The sequence below is a fragment of the Balaenoptera borealis genome, assembly GCF_965194805.1.
Source record: "Balaenoptera borealis genome assembly, chromosome: 20".
Classification (NCBI taxonomy): Eukaryota; Metazoa; Chordata; class Mammalia; order Artiodactyla; family Balaenopteridae; genus Balaenoptera; species Balaenoptera borealis.
Genome location: NC_138879.1, coordinates 21,433,760 through 21,458,489, shown reverse-complemented (window position 1 = coordinate 21,458,489; position 24,730 = coordinate 21,433,760). Strand labels below are relative to the sequence as shown.

The 24,730-nt window shown below is 47.9% G+C and overlaps 1 pseudogene across 1 annotated transcript; it reads left to right on the top strand.

Moving 5' to 3' along the window:
- The first annotated feature begins 15,243 nt into the window (after window positions 1-15,243).
- LOC309618906 (V-type proton ATPase subunit e 1 pseudogene) lies at window positions 15,244-21,532 on the top strand (annotated as a pseudogene). Its single transcript has one exon. The product of its transcript is annotated as a V-type proton ATPase subunit e 1 pseudogene (transcript).
- The last annotated feature ends 3,198 nt before the right edge of the window (window positions 21,533-24,730 follow it).

The window sequence follows — 24,730 nt, the reverse complement described above, 5'->3', positions numbered from 1 at the left end:
TGATCTCGGCACCTGGAAAATATCAGTCAGATGCAAGTTGAACTTGTGTGACCTTCAGCAGATCATGTCCCATTTACAGACCTCGGTTTCCTCATCTGAAGAATTTCTGTTCTTCTCTAGACACATTTCACTGTCAATGCCCAAGGAGCTCCCTTGACACAAAGAATAGCTAACACTTGCAGAGCACTTGCTGGGGGCCGGGCGCTATCCAAAGCTCTTCACACATATGACATCATTTCATCCTCACAATCCCCTTTGAGGGGTCTTCTATTATTTTCCATTTGGCAAATGAGGAACCTGAGACATAGGACGATTAGGGAATTTGCCCCATGTCACCCAGCAAGACTCAGGCAGGCTGGCCGCGCAGTCCATCCTTCCGATGGCTAATCCATCCTCCTTCCCTGGCCAGATGTGGGCCCTGCCTCTGCTGGAGCCACCAGGCAGCGCATTCTGACTGATTCCACCAGTCAGTTCAGCCAGCTCACCGGTTTGGCTGGTATTCCTCACACTGAGCTAGTTATGGGGCCAAATTAGTCATTTTGGCCCTTGAGTCAACGATCCTGCTTCGGGACTTCCCTGGTGGCACAGTGGTTAAGAATCCGCCTGCCAATGCAGGGGCCACGGGTTCGATCACTCGTCCGGGAAGATCCCACATGCCGTGGAGCAACTGGGCCCGTGCACCACAACTACTGAGCCTGCGCTCTAGAGCCCTCAAGCCACAACTACTGAGCCCACGTGCTGCAACTACTGAGCCTGCACGCCTAGAGCCCGTGCTCTGCAACAAGAGAAGCCACTGCAATGAGAAGCCCGCGCACAGCAACGAAGAGTAGCCCCTGCTCGCCACAACTAGAGAAAGCCCGTGCAACGAAGACCCAACGCAGCCAAAAAAATAAATTAATAATTAATTAATTTTTAAAAAAATGATCCTGCTTCAACGTGTTTAGACTTTCTGACAGCGACACGTCCCTCCGCCTCTGGGTCTGAGAGAATCAGTGGTAAGAAATACTGATTTTGAATAAAAATGGGAAAATGGCCATTCCTAAGATCATTTACATCCTAACCAAGGATGCTGACCCACCTTGTCTCCTGGGGGACCCGCCATCATGCAGTGAGATACACAGGCTGGGACTGTCACCTCATCCCACTGATGAGGAAACCCAGCTGGGGCAGAGGGGTACAGTCAGTTGCCTGGGATGGCACAGCCTGCTGGCAGTGGGGGCAGAGGTGGGATTTGAATCCATGTCTCCTGATGCACCATCCAACATGTACCCTTCTGCCTGGACAATTCAGCTGGTAACACCCTCTGTGGGCCCAGGAGCCCCCAGCCACTTGTGGCATCACCCTGAAGGGTGGGAATGGCTGCAGACCATTTGGCCAGGCCTCTCCCATTTGCTCTGCCTTTTGGCAGTGATCTGCAAGGCTACATTAAGCGTTCTTTTCTGAGTTGTTTGTGGGCAGGAGAAGCCTGGAAATTACAAGGAACGAAGGCACCTGGCTCCCCGAGGACAATTTCGGAGTCCATCTCCTCACCTTGTTTATTTGTAAAATGGGAACACAGACACAAATGGTGTATGTTTTACATTAAACCAAAGAAGAGACTGTGGCACTTCTGTCTGCACTTGAGACATGTTTATACTGCTGGGTCCATTATGAATCTGTTTAATATCCTCCAAATTCTCCGAGTCCTTCCATCCCTTCAGCCAGGAAGTGGGTAATGTGCACATAGGGAAGAAATTTCCAGGCACTCAAGCCTTTAGGTAAATGAGTCTCTCTCTCTCTCTCTCTCTCTCTCTCTTTTAAGAAGGAAAAAGCCTGGTACAGAAAAATTAAATTCTTCCTGTTCAAAATGACTTTTCCAATGATCCTTTCCTTGTAGGAAATCGCTTAGGTCCTAAAGAGATGCCAGGGGAGCCATCAGCTAGGGCAACCTGTGGTCTATGCTGGTGAGAGCAGCATCCCTTTGCCCTGGAGAGCCAGGGATGGGGACATGGAGATGAATGAGCCTCCAGGGCTGAGAAAGACAGCAGGGATCCACAGCCAGAGGCTCGAGGTTGCCTGAGGGCTGCCTTGCCTGCTGGGGGGCTCCTGGGAAGCCAGCATCAGACTAATCCTGCCGGATTGGGAACAGGCTTCCCACAGGACTGCTGGCAGGGCAGCTCTCTGCTTGCTGGCAGAACAGAGAGGTATTATTTTAAGGAGAAAAATGAGAATCCTGTTATTGCTTTATTCCTCCTGCAGAAATGTTGGTGTGGCCCATCCAGGGCCAAGATGGGATGCGAGTCGGTGCCAACAGAAGAATGAGCTCATCGCATGTGGGGATGTGAGGTGTTTCCAGCAAGGCGCAGTGTGGAAAAAAAGCTCCCTGCCTGGAATCCAAAATCCCTTGTCAAAGCAGAACCCTTTGACCCTCCCCTCCCCTCCCTCTTCCATCAGCTAGTCTGTCTGTCACCTTCCCTCTCCATCATTTCCCACCTCCATTATCTGAGTCCACTGTCATTCAATCCCTCTATCTTCCTGCATCTGTGACCAAACACCCCCTCAACACCCTTGAGCATCTGTGCACGTTCTTGTTTGGGGAATGTGAGGGAAGAAGAGCCCAGGCTTCGAAATCCGAGAGATCTCAGTTCAAATCCCAGCCCTGCCACTTACTGGCTGTGTGGTGTTGGACAAAGGCCTTCACCTCTCTGGGCCTCTGCTGTCTCATCTGTTACCATGTTAGATGGGAAAGCAAATGGGAAAATACCTAGCACACAGTAGATATTCATTTAGTATTTCCTTCCTCCCTTCCTACCTGTGGAAGCAAATGATATTGTATAATTAAAGAATTGTAAGACTTTGGGGTTTACAAATGTCAAATTCCCACAACTCTGGGAAATATGGGGTCACAGGTTATTTGTTGTTTTCATCACCAGATCCCTGGCATGGCCTAGGCTTGACACAAGTCACTCTGAACTAAACCCAGAATTAAGAAGAGGGGTTCCAAATTCATAACAGCACTATTACAGTAGACAAGACATGGACGCAACCTAAGTGTCCATCGATAGAGGAATGGATAAAGAAGATGTGGTACATATATACAATGGAATACTACTCAGCCATAAAAGAGAATGAAATAATACCATTTGCAGCAACATAGATGAACCTAGAGATTCTCATATTATGTGAAGTAAGTCAGACAGAGAAAGACAAATATCATATGATATCACTTATATGTGGGATCTAAAAAAATGATATAAATGAACTTATTCACAAAACAGAAATAGACTCACAGACATAGAAAACAAACTTATGGTTACCGAAGGGGATGGGGGGAGACAAATTAGGAGGTTGGTATTAACAGGTACACACTACTTTATATAAAATAGATCACCAACAAGGACCTACTGTATAGCACAGGGAACTCTACTCAATATTCTGTAATAACCTATCTGGGGAAAAGAATCTGAAAAAGAAAGGATATATGTATATGTGTAACTGAATCACTTTGCCGTACACCTGAAACTAACACATTGTAAATTAACTATCCTTCAATTTTTAAAAAATGGTAAAAAAAAAAAAAAAAAAAAAAAAAAAAAGGAACAGGGATTCCAAGGAGCTAAAGGGAGCTTTCCTGGTCTTGGCCAAGAAAGAAATGATGTGGCCAGGAGCCCAGGCCAGAGGAGGCAGGAAAGAAGATGATGCTGGTTGGATAGAAGCAGACTGAATGTTCAGGAGCAAGAGACTCCATAAAGTGGCCACAAAGTTGTACCAGGTGGAAATTCTGAAAGGCAAGGGTGAAAAGGTGCAGGGCCCATGGAGTGAGTCACCTCTGGGAGGACACAGAGCTCTAACTGGCATTTTAGCTGCCTCAGGCAAGGCCTAAAACACATCCTCAAGCCAGCTTTGATTTTCCATCTGTGAATCACGAAGCGGGTGTTATTAACAATGGGCTTCTAGAAGCTTCCTATAGAAGAGCCAAATCCCTTTGTTTCAGTGTCACTGAAGGAGCACATGTGCTAACAGTATGTATATTTCACAACATTTAAAATTTTATCACCTTCTGGAATTATAGTTTTAAATTTCACATCCACTAAATTTCCAGCCCCATGGGCAAAAACCACCGTCAGCCTGCCCTGGTCATGGCTGCAGTTGGGTAAGGTATCTCTTAAGATAGAAACTGGATTGGTTTATGCTTAGCTTCCTGGATTTTGTTTCTCCTTTGATTTCTCTTTATTTCATGAAATCCCTTTTTTTAAAGAAATCCATCCTGTCTCACTTTTGCTAAGGAAAATTAAGAAAAGGGATTTGAGTTCACATTTTGGTGAATGAAGGACAAAGAGTGGACCAGTGGCCTTTAGAGGCCAAGTGTGGGGGGCGATGAGATGGCAAGCAAGTGACCTCGTGTGGGCTAATGTACAAGCTGAGATTCTGGAGCAAACAGAAATATGGCATTTCATTCTTCTCCCACGCTGTGGCAGGCAAACTGGGCCAACACCAAGAGCTTGTCTGGACGCCCAGATTCCTTCTATTGTGCTGCTCTGTCATCCCCTAGGTATTGTTGTCCAGGTGAGCCCACGTTCCAGCCCAAGGCAAGGGGGAGAGAGAAGGAGAAGGCAAGCATCGTTCTCATACAGCTGACATCAGAAGATGCCTGTAGCTTTTCCGCTTCATCCCATTGGCCACAGCTTAGTCACATGACCATGTCTAACTGCGAAGGCGGCTGAGAAATGTGGCCTCCTGTGGGCACCATGTGCCCAAACTAAAACCTGGGGTGTTCTATTACTAAAAAAGAAGAAGGGGGCAATGAATAATGGGGACAGTCGTCACTTTCTGCCATAAACCCCAAGAGGAAAGTAATATCAGGGCCACAGGCAGAACTCTGGGACCAGCAGGGACTCTTCTAGAGATTCTCCCCAAGGAATAAAGGAGGTTCAGGGCTTTTTCTTAAGGGAGGCTGTGGTAGATTGTCCTTCAGCTCTTCGTTCTCACCTACCTTGTGACCTTGGGGCAGGAGAATAGGCAGAATATATCTCTCCACCTTAATAACGTTGGGCTTGGCCATTTGACTAGTTTTAGCCAATGGGATGTGAGCAGAAATGGCAACATGCCAGTTCCAAGCCAAAGCCTGAAGGGGCACCAGAAGTTTCTGCTCCTACCCTTCACCACAAGAAGGACGTGTCCCAAACAGCAGCTTGCCCAGGAAAATGAAGAAACACGTGGAGCATACCTGAGCATAAGCCTGGAGCCAGGAGAGCTGAGCCCAGCCGAGACAGCCCACCCCAGGACTCATGAGTATGGAAACAGATGAACATTGGTTGTTGTAAGCCAGTGTTTGGGGAAACCTCATCATGGAGCATTATTGCAGCAAAACTGACCAGCACAGAGGCTATGGCGCCTCTAATCCCTGGTCCTGTCCCCGTCTTTCCTCCTACCCACACTTCTCCAGTTCATTAACTTGCTTAGTCAACAGTCATTTATAGGATGCCTGTCCTGTGCCAGGCACTGGTCCAGGTGCTGCGGCTACAGAAACCTTAAGGCACTTCCAGGCTAAGGAGAGGGACAGATGATATATAAATAAATGATGATACTCTCACATGGTATGATATTGTGATTTATAGTAAGAAATATACATTTGGTCTTTACCCCTTCTCTGCCAGGAGCTCTTAAAACCCTTGGAATTTCCTAAGTGAGGAGAGTGATCAATGTATCTTTTGTTACATTAATGAGGTGATTTTTGAAAAGCCCCTGGGTCACCTGTGGATGAGGGCTGGTCCCCAGCGGAAGAAACCTTATGATTGGAGGGCTGGAACCTTCATCCCACTTCCCCTGACCTCTGGAACAGGGAGAGGGGCTGGAGATTGAGTTCAATCACCAATGGCCAATGATTTAACCAATCGTGCCTATGTAATGAAGCCACCATAAAATCCCAAAAGGTCAGGGTTTGGAGAGCTTCTGGGTTGGTGAACGCATGGAGATGCGGGGAGAGTGGGGCACACTCAGAGAGCATGGAAGCTCCGTGCCCTTTCCCCAAACCTTGCCCTATGCATCTCTTCCATCTGACTGTTCCTGAGTTATATCCTCTTATAACAAAGCAGTCATTTAGTAAGAGAAATGTTTCTCTGAGTTCTGTGAGCCACTCTAGCAAATTAATTAAACCCACGGAGGGGGTCGTTGGAACCCCCAATCTATGGCAAGTCAGCCATCTACCAGTGACAATCAGGACTTATGATTGGCATCTGGAGTTGAAAAGGTGGGCAGCCTTGTAGGACTAAGCCCTTATCTATGGGATCTGATGCTATCTCCAGGCTGATAGCTTCAGAATTAAGTCAAATTTGTAGGACATCTGGTCAATGTCCTCAGAGAATTGAGTTATTTAACGGTATGGAAAAAAACAACAACAACAGGTATTTCATAACGGTAAGCGTTATGGTTGGAGTCTCTACAAGCTGCTGGGTGAGGCGGAAGCTCAGCACAGGACTCTGAGAATGGGAGCGCCAGATAGCTCTGCTTTGCTGCCTTTTGCTCCCACCCCCTGCCCACAGCCCTCCTAACCATCCAGAAACTTGAGGCCTGGTCCGGAGCGAGTACAAGACTCCAGGATGTGCTACAGAAACAGCTGTGAATCACAGATGGTTACTGTTCTTTCACAACAGCCAATATTTATTGGACACTTACTAAGTGCTGCGGTGCCAGAGGAGAGTCACATGCCCTGCTGTCAAGTTCATCCATTCCCCTGGGGATGACACTCAGCAAACAAGTGCTAATAATCAGACACAACCTAAAAGCACATCTGTGACTCTGGGGAAATAACTGACCCACTCTGAGCCTGTTTCCTCATCTTTAAAAGAACATCCATCTCACAGGGCTTGGTGAAGATTTGGGAGCACATACATGGCTTGTCTGGCACAGTTTCCAGCACAAAGCAAACCAGCAATCAACAGAAGGCATTCTTACTTACTGACTTACTTCACTTACCATGACAATCTCTAGGTCCCTCCATGTTGCTGCAAATGGCATTATTTCATTCCTTTTTTATGGCTGAGTAGTATTCCATTGCATACATGTACCACATCTTCTTTATCCATTCCTCTGTCAATGGACATTTAGGTTAAGTAAGTCAGACAGAGAAAGACAAATGTCATATGATGTGGAATCTAAAACGATGATACAAATGAACTTATTTACAAAACAGAAAGAGACTCAGACTTCAAAAACAAGCTTAGGGGAAAGGTGGGGGGAAGGGATAAATTAAGAGTTTGGGATTAACACATACACACTACTATATATAAAATAGATCATCAACAAGGACCTACTGCATAGCACAGGGAACCCTACTCAATATTCTGTAATAACCTATATGGGAAAAGAATCTGAGAAAGAATGGATATATGTATACGTATAACTGAATCACTTTACTGTACACCTGAAACTAACAAAACATTATAAATCAACTATACCCCAATATAAAATAAAAAGTAAATTTTTAAATAAATAAATAAATAGAAGGCATTCTTAGCTAACTTGTGTAAGGCAAGTGGTGAAACCAAGCATGTACCTCGAGCGTGAGGTAATCGTGGGGAGCATGTGGAGTCATGTCACCCACAGGGCAAATGTTGGCTATTCTCATCACTGGACTTTTAGGATGTTGCTGGTTGAGGTCACTACCATACCAATGGATACCTTCCTGCCTGCAGCGTTTTTCTTCTTTCGAATTATTTCCCTGGGACATATTCAAAATCCTTTCTCCAGCCCTTTCTGCATCTGTCAGATCCAAAAGAAGAAGGTAGCAGTAAATCCTGCAGCAGCTGAGGCCCAGGACCAAGTCGTGGCAGCTCCCCTGCTATGAGCTGCCTGCAGCGGGTGACCCAGAGCTGCTCATTCTAGCTGAGGCCCGTGTGCCAGAGATGACATCATCAAGGAAGATGAGTTCTCAGCAGTGGAGACGGGAGAGGAGAGGGGAGCAGGACTTTTTGTCTCTTGGGATTGCTACCTCATCCAGAGGGGGGAGGAAAATGGTACAAATGCAGAAGACAGGCTTGCTTAGTAGTCCTTTGAGAACTGTCCAGAAAATTCCCATGGGAGTGTAGGTGTCACATTGGAGCGGAGTTAGATGGGGCTGAGTGTTGGGGTTGAGGCCTCAGCCTTGGAATCTTCTGCATGAGAAGAAATGCATGACTAAGTGTGGAGGAAGGAAGGAAACTCCAAAAGAGGAGGCAGGGTCCGAGATGGGGGCTCTCCACTGGATAGGTTTCAGGGGATCCTGAGTCCTCAGAATCGTATGCAATATTTTGCGTGTGTGTGATCTAGATGTCAGCTAAGACACCCGATCCTTTGAGTTCCAATAAAATCAGTGCCTACTCCATCCCACACGCACCCCTCCCAGCCCCTCCAAGGATTCTGGCATCTCGATAATGAATTTCCTGTTCATCACTGGCTCTATGGTCTTCCAAATTAGTTGTTTGCGGAGCATCTCACCACCTTGCAGGTACTGCCCTTGTTCTACTCTGGATTGATCTGGACGTGGAAATCAGCCCCTCTCTGTGACTTCAAAACACACACTAAATCACTCATACACAAGTATATTGCAGACTGGGCTAAAGACAAGGGCCAGTCAGGTAGAGTAGACATTCGTTTTGTTTCAATACTGTTTGTGTGTGTGTTGTGTCTTTGTTTTTTATCTGCCCAGTGTCTCTTTCACCATCGGGTAAAATCAGAGGACTCTTTTCCCCAATTCCATGATTCTGAAAGTGTTGCCATATACAGTATCCAAGCTCACCAGCCACCGGGCTAAGCACCTGACCCAGGCCTGGCCCAATCCAACTAAGGTACCCCGTTCCCCAGAGACTGGGGTGACTGAGCTGGCTCAAGGTAGGCCTGGGGCTGCTGGGGCCATCTTCCCAACTGTGTGGAAGAGGCCTCTCTACAGGAAAGAGAATGAAGACCAAAAGATGCCAAGCCAAGAGAGACAGAGGGACAAGAAGGGAGTGTCCTTTGAGTCCCTGGATTCTCTTGAGCTACCACAATGTGAACAGCGCCCCCTTGAGTTGTACATCTCAGTGGGACCATGGCTCTATCATCAACTTCCCAGCTAGGTGGGTCAACACGTTTCATTTTTCCTGGGTTTTTTCTGAAGAAATTTGAATTGTGGTTTAATCACTTGCTACCAGAAGTCTGAATACAGCAAGGGTTTCCGTCTACTTTACCTTGCCGGTCCTCAAAGTTTGGCCAAGTCTGCTACACATTTTTTGGTATAGAAGTCATGGAGAGGGGCTGATTTCCAGTCTGGGTCAACCCAGAGCAAAAGGAAGGCAGTACCTGCAGGGCAGTGAGACTCTGCAAACAGAACTATTTTCTTATACAGCACGGTCAGTCATCCCTTTGTTAAGCTTGGGCCTTTCATGCCCTGCTCTGGGACCTGAAGTCCCATCAAGTCATTTTTGCAAAGGAAAACATTTTCTTTCCCAAAAGGATCTGAAGGCTAAAACAGTTATATTTTCATAGTGTGTGTATTTTTTTTCTGTGTGAATTTTTCTGGAGAGAAGATTGGTCAGCTTCATTCAATTCAAAGAGTTCCGTGACTCAGAAAACAAGATACAGTAAGTCCCCTACATACAAACGAGTTCCGTTTCGAGAGCATGTTTGTAATTCCACTTTGTTCATTAAGTCCAACAAAGTTAGCCTAGGTACCCAACTAACACAATCGCTATACAGTACTGTACTGTAATAGGTTGATAATACTTTTCACACAAATAATACATAAAAAACAAACACAAAAAATAAAGAAAACATTTTTAATACAGTACCTTGAAAAGTACAGTAGCACAGTACAACAGCTGGCGCTTCTTAGCAGTACCAGCTGCATCACTGCTGCTTTTACACTTGCTTCCGGACATCCTGGGCTTGAAATAAAGATATTGTACTACTGGGCTTCCCTGGTAGCGCAGTGGTTGAGAGTCTGCCTGCCAATGCAGGGGACATGGGTTCGAGCCCTGGTCTGGGAAGATCCCACATGCCGCGGAGCAACTAACCCCGTGAGCCACAACTACTGAGCCTGTGCGTCTGGAGCCTGTGCTCCACAACAAGAGAGGCCACGACAGTGAGAGGCCCGCGCACCGCGATGAAGAGTGGCCCCCGCTTGCCGCAACTGGAGAAAGCCCTCGCACAGAAACGAAGACCCAAGACGGCCAAAAATAAATAAATAAATAAATAAAAATTAAAAAAAAAAAAAAGACCTATGTTAGTAAGGGAATGACGTTTTCAAAAAAAAAAGAAAGATACTGTACTACTGTACTCTATAACAGGGGTCCCCAACCCCCGGGCCACAGACCGGTACCGGTCCGTGTCCTGTTAGGAACTGGGCCGCACAGCAGGAAGTGAGCGGCGGGCGAGCGAGCAAAGCTTCATCTACGGCTCCCCGTCACTCGCATTACCGCCTGAACCATCCCCCGCCCCCGGTCTGTGCAAAAATTGTCTTCCATGAAAACCCGTCCCTGGTGCGGGAAAGTTTGGTGACTGCTGCTCTATACAATACTGTAAGTAAAGTACACAAAAGCACAACCACTGCAGAGGATGCATGCACGTGACAATGTACGCCAGACACGTAAACTAACTTACGTGATTGGACATGTGAGCTCACACTTGCATCTTTGAAATTTCACAGTTTGGAGGTTCATATGTAGGGGACTTACTGTAGAAGAAAGGAAGATGATGGGGGGGAGGGCAAGGGGTCCTCATACACTAGAGCAGGACGGAGGAACTCGCTGCCAGAAGGAAGCCAGAGTCAGACACTACAGGGCAGATCGCACACTGTTCCAACCAGAAGAGTCCTGAGAAGTTTTCAAACATTTTCAGCCTCAGGACCCTTTGTTTCAAACAAAATCTTACCAGAAAACCCAATCTGTAAAACAGACAAAAGGAGTCAGGGAAGGTGGTAAGGGGGAGAGGAAGCCTTGAGCACCAAAGCCCCCAGAGAGACCCTGAGGAAGGTTTTGTGAAATCTTTAAGTCTCCTCAGTGGGCACTTTGGAAAATCCCTGGATCTAATCGACTCATTTTACAGATGGGGAAACAGGCCCACCAAAAAGTGAGTTGCTTGAGTGGTCCAGCTAGTTGTAACATCATCGGAACTAGAAAAGAAGACTCCCAGTCTCCAGTGGTCAGGTCTGTGCTCTTCTTGCTGCCTGGGAAAATGTGAAAAATGCACTTTCTGCCCCCAAAGCTCAGGGTGCTCTGTCTCTCCCAAAGCCCACACACGGGGCCTGCCTCCAGTCCTGTAAAACGCGCCCACTCCAGCCCCGTGGCCCTCCCAGCCTTTCTGGGCAGGACACTGGAGAGAGCTGTGGAGGAGGGGCCAGAAGACGCCTCCTCACTCAGCTGGCAACACGAGGGTCCAGGCTGAGTGTCATCTATCACAGCCCCCCGAGGAGGAGCCCGTGTGAACCCGGGGCCTCAGGGAGCAAGATCTGCTCGGGGCAGAGTCCCAAGACATCTCACTTTACAAGGATGGAATTTCATGATTTGTGTACTTTAATTAAAGTTTTATTTTTATGGAATTTTAGCTAAAGTTCCCCCACTCCTGCAGCTCGCTCATTGTTATTAAAAACTATGACAAGAGGAGGGCAAAACAAAAAACAAACAAACAAAAAAACACTGTCCGAGTGGCGAAAATGAAGCCACCTTTTAGAAAAGATCTAACAGCATTCTATACTTCAAACCCGCTCCCAACCTTCCGATGCTGATTCCGCCCCCATGACTTCACAGATCAGACTTTAAGTCTGTGGCTTATTGCCTTCTGAGCCTCCTGGGGCTTATAGGATTATTCTGGATTTAATCCTTTAATAATTTTTCCTCCCTCCTGTCTAAGGCCTGGTTTTCCAGCTGAAATCGGCCAGGGTGAAACAGCTTGCTTCCAGCCCTGATGGATTCCCCTCTCAGACTGCTCTCCTCTGTTACTGTAAGAAAATTAAGGAGGGGAGCTGGGACTCACAAAGAGGAAGTTTAAGGTCCCTGTTCCGAAGCTGTGGTGGAGAAGAAGAGGCAACCAGCCAAGACCTGTGCCTGAAGCCTGCAAGATATTATCCTCTTTATTCCTTACCACAGCCTGGCAAGGGAGGGTTATACTCCCCATTTTACAGAAGAAGAAACTGAGGCTCAATGACAAAAATAACTTGCTCAAGTTGACCCAGGTGGGAAGAAGCAGATCCGGGCTTTGAACCCTCTGCAGCTGGACTTGGGAGTCTCTGGGCACTACCCCCCTCCACACCAACCTGTTGTCCCATTCAGCTGAGCGCGTGGCTAGACAGGGGCCACCCTGGAATGGGGAGTTGGGGGGAGAAGACCCCTTGCTCAGCCAAGCAGCCCTGGCACTTAAAGAGTCAGTGATGCCCCAAGCTGATCCCTCTCACCAACACGTTCCCCGAGATGAGCAGGTGCAACCCAGTTCAAAGGGCCCCGACTGAGCACCCACTGTAAACCGGGAAGGGTGCTAGAGGCGGGAGAACAGAGGAGGAGGAACAAATACCCCATCTGGGGCGGAAACAAAACCCATTCGAACAAATATAACAGACCGTGATGTTGCCGCCGGGTGGGAGCCCAGGGGAACCAATGAGGCTCTGACCTGCACGGAGCGGAGGTGGCACATCCGGACTCAGCCTAGAATGGATGTGTTGGATTTCGACCAGCAAAGAAGGAACGAGGGGATTGCTGAGCAGGGGCGACAGCATGAGCAAAGGTGTGAGCTGTGGAAGAAACGGTACATTGAAGAAACTGTAGGAAACACGGTTCAAAGTGTGGAAGGGGAAAGGGCAGTTACAAAGATGATTAAGACATAGGATGTGTCCTCACAGTTTGGGGCAGGGGCTGAGATCTCACCTGGCCATGTGGCTGGAGCATGAGGTGGCAGGAAAGGCAGCTGGCTTTCAGATGGTGCTCAAGAAAAGGGACAGGGTCCCCATGTCCTTTCGTCATCTGGGCATTCCCGGGTCTCAAAGGGAGAAAAGCAACTTGAAACCCTGACTCCCATTCCTCCTCTGGCATCTCTGCCTAGCAGCTGAATCAGTGACCCTCCTGTTTCAGGCTTTCTGGGAGACCTGCAGAAAGTGGGGGTGACCCCCACTCATGCTCCAGAGATCCCCCACGAACCGGCCCTCTTGCCCGGGCGCCCCCCTCTGCACAATAGCAACCAGGTCCTTAAAGGGCAGGCTCTGTCTGCCACCCTCCTCCCCTCCGCTGAGCTCTGTGACCAGCAAGTCGGTTCTGCGTCCACAATTCAATCAACAAACCTCCAGTTTGTTGAAGCGGGCAACTTCACTGTGTATTGGGCTATAGAGCTGAAAAAGACCGTCCCAGCCCTCCCAGTAGAAGAAAACTACAAACAGGTCATAGCAACACAGCAGAATAAGTTCTGTCACTGGGGGTGCTCACGTGGGGCTAGAGCAGCATCAATATCTCCTGCGATCTTGTTAGAAGTACAAATTCACAGGTCTTGCTCCAGACCTGTTGATTAAGAAACTGGGGGTGGGCCTAGCAATCTGTATTTTAACAAACCCTCCAGGTAACTCTGATGCAGGCTAATGTTTGAGAATCTGTGAGCTATAGGAATACAGAGGAGAGAGTGGTACTTAACTCTGAATGGAGTGGTGGGGAAGGCTTCCTGGAGGAAGAAACTCTTTCAGGAAATCTTCAAGAACAAGGAGCCATATGAAGGGGCAAAAACATGCCCCGAGTGGATGAAGCTGTGTGAGCAAAAGTACAGAGGGTGAGGGGCTCTGGGTGTTTTCAAAGAACTGCAGGGACAGTGGGTTGTAAATGGGGTGGTTGTGATGAAGCTGGAGGGGCTGGGAAAAGAAAGAATAAAAGATTTCAGAGTTTCTGAGAAAAGGAAGGTGAGAAAGAGAGTTCGGGTGCGCAGGTGGACCCCCTGCAGTAAACAGCCCAGCCTGAGCCATGCAGGACAGATCCCCCAGGGACTTGGAAGCCCGCCCCCCACCTCGCCCCAAAACTCCTCCGGTTAACCAAAGCGGCATGACCTCATGTGTTATGGCTGCAAAGGCGCGGGAGAGGCCAGATCCGGTGTTTGTATTGAAATTAATTGGGGACTCCGTGGATGATGGAGGTTCTGAGGAATGCACAGCACACACCCCCCCGCAAGTGACCCCGCGAACAATGGTGTCGCTTACGACCACCGCGGCCCCCAGCAGTTCACATCTGCACATCCACAGCCCTTCTCGATGAAATCATAATCACAGACAGATATGAATATTTAAAATCCAAAGCAGATACCTACAGGGATTTGGGATGGGGAGGACTCAGGACAGCACCCCCAGAGCTATTTTCAGCCTAGGAAAAGGAGCCCCCATTTTACCAGGGTAGCGGCTTGTCAATCAGGAAAATCCCATCACTCGCCCCCAGCCCTGATTTATGGTGATTCAGAGGGGAGATGCTGCCAGGAACAGGGCTGGGGCCAGGAAAATTTCATCTGTCTGGAATCCGACAGGAAAAAAGAGGCCTGGAAATTTCAGAGGAAGCTGGGATCGGTGCCGGCACAGCGCCTCTGTTTGTGTTCGCTCAGCTGGCTCCTGTTAGCGAGTGAAGGGTCCGCTGAGGAAAAGCGTCAGGCCAGGTTTTTCCATCACTCCAGAACCTTGAGCTTGATCCCCAGGCAGCGGTTGCTCCTGCGACCTCCGCCCCCAAACAACAGGAGCCTTCACCAGGTTTCCCCTGGGCCCCCAGCCCTGGGCCGCATCTTAAATCAACATTTTGTTTTCTTCTCTTTTCTCTTACCAAAAAAAAAAAAAAGTAGCTAAGCGATTTTATCTTTTTTGTTGTTTGTTTAATCAGACTTTGGCACATTCAAGAAGCAGGGTTCAATATGACCACTAATTAATTCAATTTAGTTTTCATTTCCTCCCCTGGAGTGGCCCAGCTCTCCTGAAGTGTCTTCTCATTTGACCTCTCTACTGCTGGGGCACCAGGAACCCCCTGACTTCCAAATCTGATGCTGTGAGCTCTAGAATGAAGCCAGGGCTGAGGGCTCTGCTCAAAATCTTGCTGCAAGCGTAGCAAATCCTAGAGGGGCAAACAAGACTATGTCCTCTCCATTCACACATTCGTTCATTCACTCAGAGCCTATTTTCTGCCAGGCCCTGTACTGCGGGTGTGGGGCTGGGGCGCTGCGGGAGGGGAGGGGATACAAAATGGTCATGACCTGCCCTCCAAGAGCTCACAGTTTGGTGGGGGTGGGGTGGGGGAGGGGTGTGGGCACAGCCCTATAAATAAATAACCACGTGGCAGAGGAATGAATGGGATAACTGAGGTAAACAGAGGAGAATCACAGAGCACAACAGGAGAAGACCCTCGGGCTGGTTCAGGGGACAAGGCATCCAAGGGGAAGGAACCATATGTGCAAAGACAGAGGAGCAGGAGAGAAGGAAAGACACACACAGCAACATCCCGAGGAGTCTGGTGAGCCCAGAACACAGATGGGATTCGAGGGCTGGGCTGGCTCAGGAACAGGGTTTGTTTAGGGTGTTGGGACTTATGCCCAGGGCACTGGAGAGTTTATCTGGGGAACACTGAGGTCAGATGTGCACTTTGTCCAGGTGACCCTGATGGTGCTGTGGAAGCTAGGGTGCAAAGTGGTGAGGCTAGAGGAGAGGGACCAGTCAGAAGAGAGCACAGGGGCGGATCAGGCAGGGCAAAGGGGCTGAAGGGCAGGGTTTAAAAGGCATTTAGAATCCCAATTCTGTTACCCCCAGTGGCTGGCAGATAGGAGCTGTTCAATAATCAAATGCCGGTGGGCCAGGGGAGACCTAACTTCCTAAGGAATCCAAAGAAAAATCTCATGCCACAATCTCCAAAGGACAGAAAGTGTCCAGGCCCACAGCTCCTTCATACAGGCTGGCTGGGGCTGTGGTCAGCCAGGGACCCAGGGGAAGTGAGCCCTGGGGGCCTGACAGTGACCTACAGCTGCCCGTCTTGGGACCCAGGGTCTCCAGGACACTGGGGGAAACTCTGGAAGATCAGTGAGGCACTTCCTGGGGCACAGAAGGTAAGGGGGGGTGCCCCAAACCTCAGAAATCAAGATAGATAATATTTGAATGCAGTATTTTAATCAAAATTAATGCAAAAATTCATGATGAACAAAATACAAATTTTTCGAATAAAGACAAGATCCAACCTTGTTCTCAGTCCCCTGCCTCATCCTTCTTAGCCCAGCCCTGGTTCCAATAAAACTTTATTTTAAAAAGCAGGCAGGCATCATCAAAAAATCTACAAACGATAAATGCTGGAGAGGATGTGGAGAAAAGGGTACCCTCTTGCACTGTTGGTGGGAATGTAAATTGATACAGCCACTAGGGAGAACAGTATGGAGGGTCCTTAAAAAACTAAAAATAGAACTACCATACGACCTAGCAATCCCACTACTGGGCATATACCCTGAGAAAACCGTAATTCAAAAAGAGTCATGTACCACAATGCTCACTGCAGCTCTATTCACAATAGCCAGGACATGGAAGCAACCTAACTGTCCATCGACAGATGAATGGATAAAGAAGATGTGACACATATGTACAATGGAATATTACTCAGCCATAAAAAGACGCGAAATTGAGTTATTTGTAGTGAGGTGGATGGACCTAGAGTCTGTCATACAGAGTGAAGTAAGTCAGAAAGAGAAAAACAAATAACGTATGCTAACACATATATATGGAATCAAAAAAAAAAAAAAAAAGGTTCTGAAGAACCTAGGGGCAGGACAGGAATAAAGACGCAGATGTAGAGAATGGACTTGAGGACACAGGGAGGGGGAAGGGTAAGCTGGGACGAAGTGAGAGAGTGGCATGGACATATATACACTACCAAATCTAAAATAGATAGCTAGTGGGAAGCAGCTACATCACATAGGGAGATCAGCTCTGTGCTTTGTGACCCCCTAGAGGGGTGGGATAGGGAGGATGGGAGGGAGGGAATATGGGGATATATGTATATGTATAGCTGATTCACTTTGCTATAAAGCAGAAACTAACACACCACTGTAAAGCAATTATACTCCAATAAAGATGTTTAAAAAAAAAAAAAAAAAAAAAGCAGGCAGGGACTTCCCTGGTGGTCCAGTGGGTAAGACTCCGTTCTCCCAGTGCAGGGGGCTGGGGTTCGATCCCTGGTTGGGAAACTAGATCCCACATGCCACAACTAAGACCCAGAGCAGCCAAAAATAATAGATAAATAATTTTTTTTAAAGTCTTTACCAAAATCATAAGTGAAAAAAAAAACCAACTTATGTTTAAAAACTTGATAAATAAAATAAAATAAAAAGCAGGCAGCCAGCCCATGGGCTGTAGTTTACTGATTTTTTTGAATATTGTGTTAAATTTCATTTCTCTTGATTACTGGGTTTTTTGGTGCCTCATTATATTTTGGGCCTATAGCAAGTGCCTACTCCCCTCATCCTAGATCTGGGCCTGCCACAGAGGGTCCCTTTCTGGAGTACAAACCCCAGGGAGAAGAGGTCAGGCCTGCAGAGATCAACATACCTATGTGAATTTGGCTTGAGATCACCCTGATACCACATGTGCTGAGAGCTCCATGCTGGTCAGCAACTCAGAACCAAGGGACTCCACAGATCCTGGCTCCCTGTCTCTTGGAAAATCTGATGCTATCGTATACCTGGGAAGAGTTTAGCAAGCTTTCTTTTTTTGTTAATCTATTTTTTGGGGTGGGACCAAAGTGAGGCGGCAGGGCAGGGGCTGGCACCTCCCGCAGCAACCATGGCGTATGCTGGCCTCACGGTGCCTCTCATCGTGATAAGCGTGTTCTGGGGCTTCGTCGGCTTCCTGGTGCCCTGGTTCATCCCAAAGGCGCCCAACCGGGGACTCAGTATCACCATGTTGGTGACCTCTTCCGTTTGCTGCTATCTCTTTTGGCTGATTGCAATTCTGGCCCAACTCAACCCTCTCTTTGGACCACAGTTGAAAAATGAAACCATCTGGTACCTCAAGCGTCATTGACCTTGAGGAAGAAGACCTGCTCGCCAGTGCTCAGTCGCTGAGGTCACGAAGAGAACTCCTCTGGATGCAAAATCACCTCCATACGCAGACCACCTTCCTTGACTCGCCCACTTAGGCCATCAGAGCTGCCTTAAACGTTCCCACCACATTTGAATATCTTATTCTACAATGCAGTATTTTTTCCTATAACATTTTTTACACTTTGATGAATGATGTGCCTATTGAATCTAAACTGTGCTGCCTCTATAAAATGTTTATGTACTCTTCCAAGATAGAAAGTGCTGTTCTTCTGAGAAATAACATTACTCTCTCCTTGGAAACTGTGGATTTGAAGATGGTTCCTGCCTGCTCACAACATGAGAATCAGAGAAGTGTTTAAAAACTGTTACATGACAGTAAGACTCCAGTGGGGCCGTCAGTAAGAGAACATGTTCGGAGGGAAAATCTGTCCCACCAGAATTATACCAAAGTATATTTTCAGGATGAATTTCCTATTTCTGTCCTCTTTTGGAATGAGTTCTTTTTCTGCTTTCTATGGAAAAAAATCTATTTTTTATTGAAGTATAGTTGAATTACAGTGTTGTGTTAATTACTGCTGTACAGCAAAGTGACTCAGTTATACATATATATATTCTTTTTCATATTCTTTTCCATTATGGTTTATCACAGGATATTGAATATAGTTCCCTGCGCTTTCCAGTAGGACCTTGTTGTTTATCCATTCTATATATACCAGTTTGCATCTACTAACCCCAAACTCCCGCTCCTACCCTCTCCAACCCCCCTTCCCCTTGGCAACCACCAGTCTGTTCTCTATGTCCCTGATTTTGTTTCTGTTTTTTAGATAGGTTCATATGTGTCATATTTTAGATTCCACATGTAAGTGATATCGTATGGTATTTGTCTCTGTCTTTCTAACTTACTTCACTTAGTATGATAATCTCTAGTTGCATCCATGTTGCTGCAAATGGCATTATTTCGTTCTTTTTTAAGGCTGCGTAGTATTCCATTGTATATATGTACCACATCTTCCTTATCCATTCATCTGTCAATGGATGTTTAGGTTGTTTCCATGTCTTGGCTATTGTGAATAGTGCTTTAGCAAGCTTTCTAAGCTCAGTTGCCTCATCTGTAAAATGGAGAGAAGAATGCTTATTTGTTGCTTTTCACTTCAAAGAAATCTAGTCAGCCCAAACCCAAGACCTTTTGGACATCTGATCCACGAACACTCTGATCCACCAACTGGGCACCGCCCTGGGGAGATGGTGATAAACAGCATGTGAGAAATGTATTCCCAACCCCCTGCCCCCCACAGCAGTTGATACCCACAGATTAGAAAAAGCTAGGCCCAGACACAGACCAAAGTCATTCATTCATTTGTTCATCCCTTCCTTCCTTCCTTCAATAACAGACATCAGCTGAATACCTGTATATGCCAGATGCTGCTGGGCATTGGTTGAATCCTTCGTGAGCCTTGGCCTCAAGATCCAATAGACTCAGACAGACATAGAAAAATAAATGCAAGATGAAGTGACATGTGCTCTTTAGAGACAAAGGAATGTGGGAATTTAGAGGGGACAACTATTGATATTTAGCTGACAGTGAGGGGAGGTTTTGCAGAGCAGGGCCTTGAATTCTATCCAAGTAGAATCGTGCCAGATGGACTAGAGCTTTTCAGAAAAGGACCTTGTCTTAGTTTGTTCAGCCTGCTATAACAAAAATAGAGCAGGTGGGTGGTTTTATAAACAGAAATGTATTTCTCATGGTTCTGGAGGCTGGAAAGTCCAACATCAAGGTGCTGGCAGATTTGGTGTCTGCTGAGGGCCCACTTCCTGGTTCATAAATGGCTCTTTTCACCATGTCCTCCCATGGCAGAAGGGGCGAGGGAGCTCTATGGGGTCTCATTTTATAAGGGCACTAATCTGATCATAAGGGCTCTGTCCTCATGACCTAATCACCTCCCACTGGCCCCACCTCTAAACACCATCAGATTGGGGATTCGGATTTCAACATGAATTTTGGGAGGACACAAGCATTCCATCCCTAGCAAATCTGTACGTGCAAAGGCAGAGTGTGAAAAAAGGCAGCATGATTGGAGATGGGGAGAGGCATGGATGGCGAGGCAAAGCGTGCAGGAGGGTCAGTGATGGGAGAGGTAGATGGTAAGATAAACTCAGCATAGACCACAAAAGGCCCTGTGTGCTAAGATTAAAATTTGGATCTTATTCTCTTGGCAATGGGAAACTATTGGAAGCTTTTAGGCAGAAAATGGCATTTTTGATCTGTTTTTAGAAAGAGAATGCTGGCAGCCAAGGAGAGGAGGGACTGAAGTTGGAAGTATCTGGAGGTAGAAAAGTCAGTTGGGATGTTGTGCAATAATCCAAGGGAGAAATGATAAAAGCGTGAACCAAGACAGCGGTGGCGGGGAGGGAGAGCAGGGATGGAGTTAAAGAGATTTCTGATGAGAAGCTACACAACTTGGTGACTAAGTAGACATGAAGGATGAGGGAGAGGGAGGAGTCTCTGTTGCTTTCCAGGTTTCTGTTTTAGGTGATTATGTACAGCAAACGAAACAGGGGAATATGGGAGGAGGGGCAAATCGGGGAACAGAGGATGCGCTCCATTTAGGACTTGTTGACTCTGAGTGGATGGTAGATGTGCAGATGAAATAACCAAATGAGATATGATGGCCTCAAGGGGAAGTTTAGGCTGGAGATATCGCTGTGTGGAGATCTCAGGTGAGCTGAGCCAGAGGGAGGGTCTAGGGAAAAGAGAGCTGAAGATGAGAGGCTGGCAGAGGAAGAGTGGAAAGAGATGAGGGAGACCAGGGACCAGCGAGGAGATCCGGGAGGAGGAAGAGCAGGAAAGAGTGATATCCAGGGGACCAGGAGAGCTGAGAGACAAAAGGAAGAGAAACGGTTCTATGCAGCAGAGTGGTGAGGACATGAAGACGAGAACCAAACCGTAGCCTGAAGACGAGGAAGTCATTGGCGCCTCTAGTAAGAGCAACTTCAAAATCTGCATCTCCACTAAATCCACAGACTATCACATCTGTTTCCATGGGCTGGTGGGAAGAGGCTTGAGGAATTCGTGGGAGGTGAGGAGGTGGATGGTGCCTTCGAGAAGTTCTGGGAAGCTAATGACTTGAACAGGATGTTTGCCTCCAGCAAGAGTTCACGCGAATGAATGCCCCCTCCGCTTTTAAACCCAGCACTTCCTACAGAGTCTGCAATGAGATGGGCAGGCAAGCACCCCGAAACACACCTAGCACAATAAACCTGGGTTCCTTTCTAAACCAGCTGACATGGTCTGAAATGGGGGGACAACTGGAGGTGGGAAATGGTGAGGTTTCAAACCACCATTCAAGGGTTCTGAAGGCACTGAGCACCTACTATGGACCTTCGAGATTATCACATATGGACCCGGAGGTGGATTCATAGCAGAGAATGATGGAGATGGTGGGAAATTCTCCCTGTTCCCCAACACACATCCTGGCTCCCTCCACACAGAGATGAGAAGAGTTGACCCCTTAATACACTGGTGTCTGCGGGCTCTCCTGCCTGCTGACTTGGTGCTGGCCTTCTGCAGGCCTCCTCCTTCCAAAAAGTACGAGGCCTTGGGAGCCGTGGGGTGGAAGCCTGAGGGTGTGGACTGGCCCTCTGGCCTCAGGCCCACCTAGCCAGGGAGGGGTTTTCCACCCTTAGCCTCCCACTCCCCCTCCTCCCACCTCCACCCAGGCCCTGACCGGAACAGCCAGCCTGCCGAGGGCTCTCCCAGAAGTCACTGGCTATTCTTTCAAAAGGAGCCAGAGTTCCGAAACCAAACGTCAAATGCCTTCCCTCCCACATCCTCCCACAGCCCCACCAGCCTGTCTATCTCTTGAAGCAGTGAGACTTAGAAACCAGAAGCATGGAAATGACATCAGCGGACACTGGACAGAGACCTGCACCAGAAGGAGAGTGGGTCTGGGGTGGGGCGGGGAGGGGGGCGGGGCGAAGACCAGGGGCCTTAACTGACCCATCACCCCGCCTGCATTCTGCTTCCTCCTCCCCAAGCCCTTCGGGCCTCCAAAGCCTTCGCTGCACAGGAAGATCCTGTCTTCCTCAGAGCGGGAGTAATGTTCGCCTTTTAACTCTAATTATTCCAGCTGACCAGGAATGCAAGCAAAACCAAGACCAACTGTGATGCTGCAAATAGATACCCATGTGAAAAGATAGAAAAGAGAGAGAGACACAGGCGGAGGACCAATGAACCAGGGGAACCCAGGGCAATTCTACTCACAGATCAAACATCATGTCCCTGCCTCTCAGGAAACGCCGGGCTACCACCGCAAGATCCCTCTTCTCCCCAAACCTCCCCCAAATACCCCCACATCCATCCTTTCTCACCCATCCCTCTGCTGTCCCCAGCCCTAGATCAGCCCAATGATCCCTGTTTCTTGTTCATATCAGAGCTGCAGTCAGCAGATTTTAATATTGTGAATCCAGAAGACACCGTGAGACTGTTCTCTTGGGATCATGCTTCACTCCCCGAAGATCCACAGCAGTGTGCAGAATAGCCAGAGAAGCCACGAGAAACAAACACAGTGACAATTGTTTACCGGAGTATTTGGCTGGGAGAAGCTTTATTCTCACATAAAATCAACCCAGATGGATTATGAAGAAGAGAGCGACAGGCCTGAATTTTTAAATAAAACATCATCTTCCAAATTATGTGGGCTAAATACAATGTGAGATCCAGGATTAGAGCCTGGAACAGAAAAAGGACATTGATGGAAAAACCGGCGAAATACAAATAAAGACGGGAGTTTAATTACTAGTAAGGTACCCATGTGAGTCTCTCAGTTTTAATTAAAGTACCTTGGTTATATAAGATGTTAACATGAGGGGAAACTGGGCTAAAGGGTGTACGGGACTCTGTACTATTGTTGCAACTTTTCTGTTAATCTACAATTATTCCAAGGGACTTCCCTGATGGCCCAGGGGTTAAGAATCTGCCTGCCAATACAGGGGACACGGATTCGATCCCTGGTCCAGGAAGATCCCACAGGCTGCAGAGCAGCTAAGCCCGTGCGCCATAACTGCTGAGCCCACGTGCCACAACTACTGAAGCCCACACGCCTAGAGCCCGTGCTCCGCAGCAAGAGAAGCTGCCGCAATGAGAAGCCCGCGCACCGCAACGAAGAGTAACCCCAGCTCACCGCAACTAGAGAAGGCCCGCGTGCAGCAATGAAGACCCAACACAGTCAAAAAATAATAATAATAATAAATTTTTTTAAAATAAAATTATTCCAAAATTTCAGGTTTATTTTTTAAAACATCATATGACTGTTTCTAGCTTCCTGACCTCCCCACTCCAACCTCACTACTCCCCCACCCCCCCCGCAGCACAAGTTCACGATCTGCTGCTCGATCAGAGTTCCTTGGGTGGCAACCGCTAAGAGCCCCATGAGGACGAGCTGGGGCCAGAGGCAGGATGTGTGGTCATAGGCGGATTTGGACCAGCTCGAACACAAGGGAATCAGAACCACAGACAGACCAAAGCCCTGGAATTTCAAATCTTTCCAGATCTAAAGGTCGTTTGTTCATTCAATAAGTATTTATCCTAGCACATGCCAAGCGTTGTGCTAGGCTGCTGTGAGAACGGGGATGTGGGGGAAGAGGGCTGCAGGTACAAAATGAATAAGACCCAGAAAAACACACAGTCTCCTCCCTTAAGGAAGCAGTGAGGGAAACAGATGTGCTCCCCACGCAGTGAAAACACCCGGCAGTGACTGGAGGATGGGGATATGCACAAAGCCTGCCAGGGTGATCAAGGAAGGCTTCACAGAGGAGGTGGCATAAGCTCCGGCAACTATAGTTCAGTTGCTCCCTGTGACCCAAACGTAGTCACACACAAGCCACTGGCTCTGGCAGCTGGAAAGAGAAGCTGTGGAAAAGGAGGGCCATGCCCTCTGCAAATATCAAGTGCTGTAGCATCATAAAATCATCATCATCATCATCATCATCATCATCACCATCAGGACTCTGATGGCCCAGTGGGAGGCCCAGGGCCCTAAAGGGAGCCCCTGGTGAGGGGAGAACAGGCATAAAGAAGGCCTGGGGCTGATTCCCATACCTGCAGCTAACAGGGCCACTTCCAGGCGGCCTGGGGCGTGTTGACACAGCTGGGGAAGAAAGACTTGTCTGCCTCATTAATCACTTCTGCACAGGAGCTCCAGGGGCCTGAGCTAGCTCTCCCCGGGCTCCTGAGGGTGGAGGGGGGTGCCTGGCCTCAAGCTGGGAGCCAGGGGAAGGTCTGCAGAGGCCAGGATGGCATGGAGCAAGGCTGCCAGGCCCCAGGGACCCACCCAGGCCAGGGGATTTCCCAACCAGGATGTTTGTCCGAAGAGCAGCAGCCTTCCTGCCCAGAGGTTAAAACTGCTTCCAGTCTGGTAACCCCCTAAAAGGCAAGTCCCAGGAGAGGCTTTTTTTTTTTTTTTCTGTCTCTTGTGGCCAAGCCAGTGTCAGCGGCTTACCATGCGGTTCCTGACCTTCCTTAAACCCTGAACCCCGTGTGTGTGTGTGTGTGTGTGTGTGTGTGTGTGTGTGTGTGTGTGTGTGTCAGAGGATAATCTGAAGGCGTCAAGGATCACTGCCTTTGCTGAGAACAGAGAGAAGATCCATTCGAACCGGAAGGCTGTTTTAAACTCTACAAGGGAGAGGATAGGGAACCTGTGGAATTATTTCTTCATCCATTGTTCAT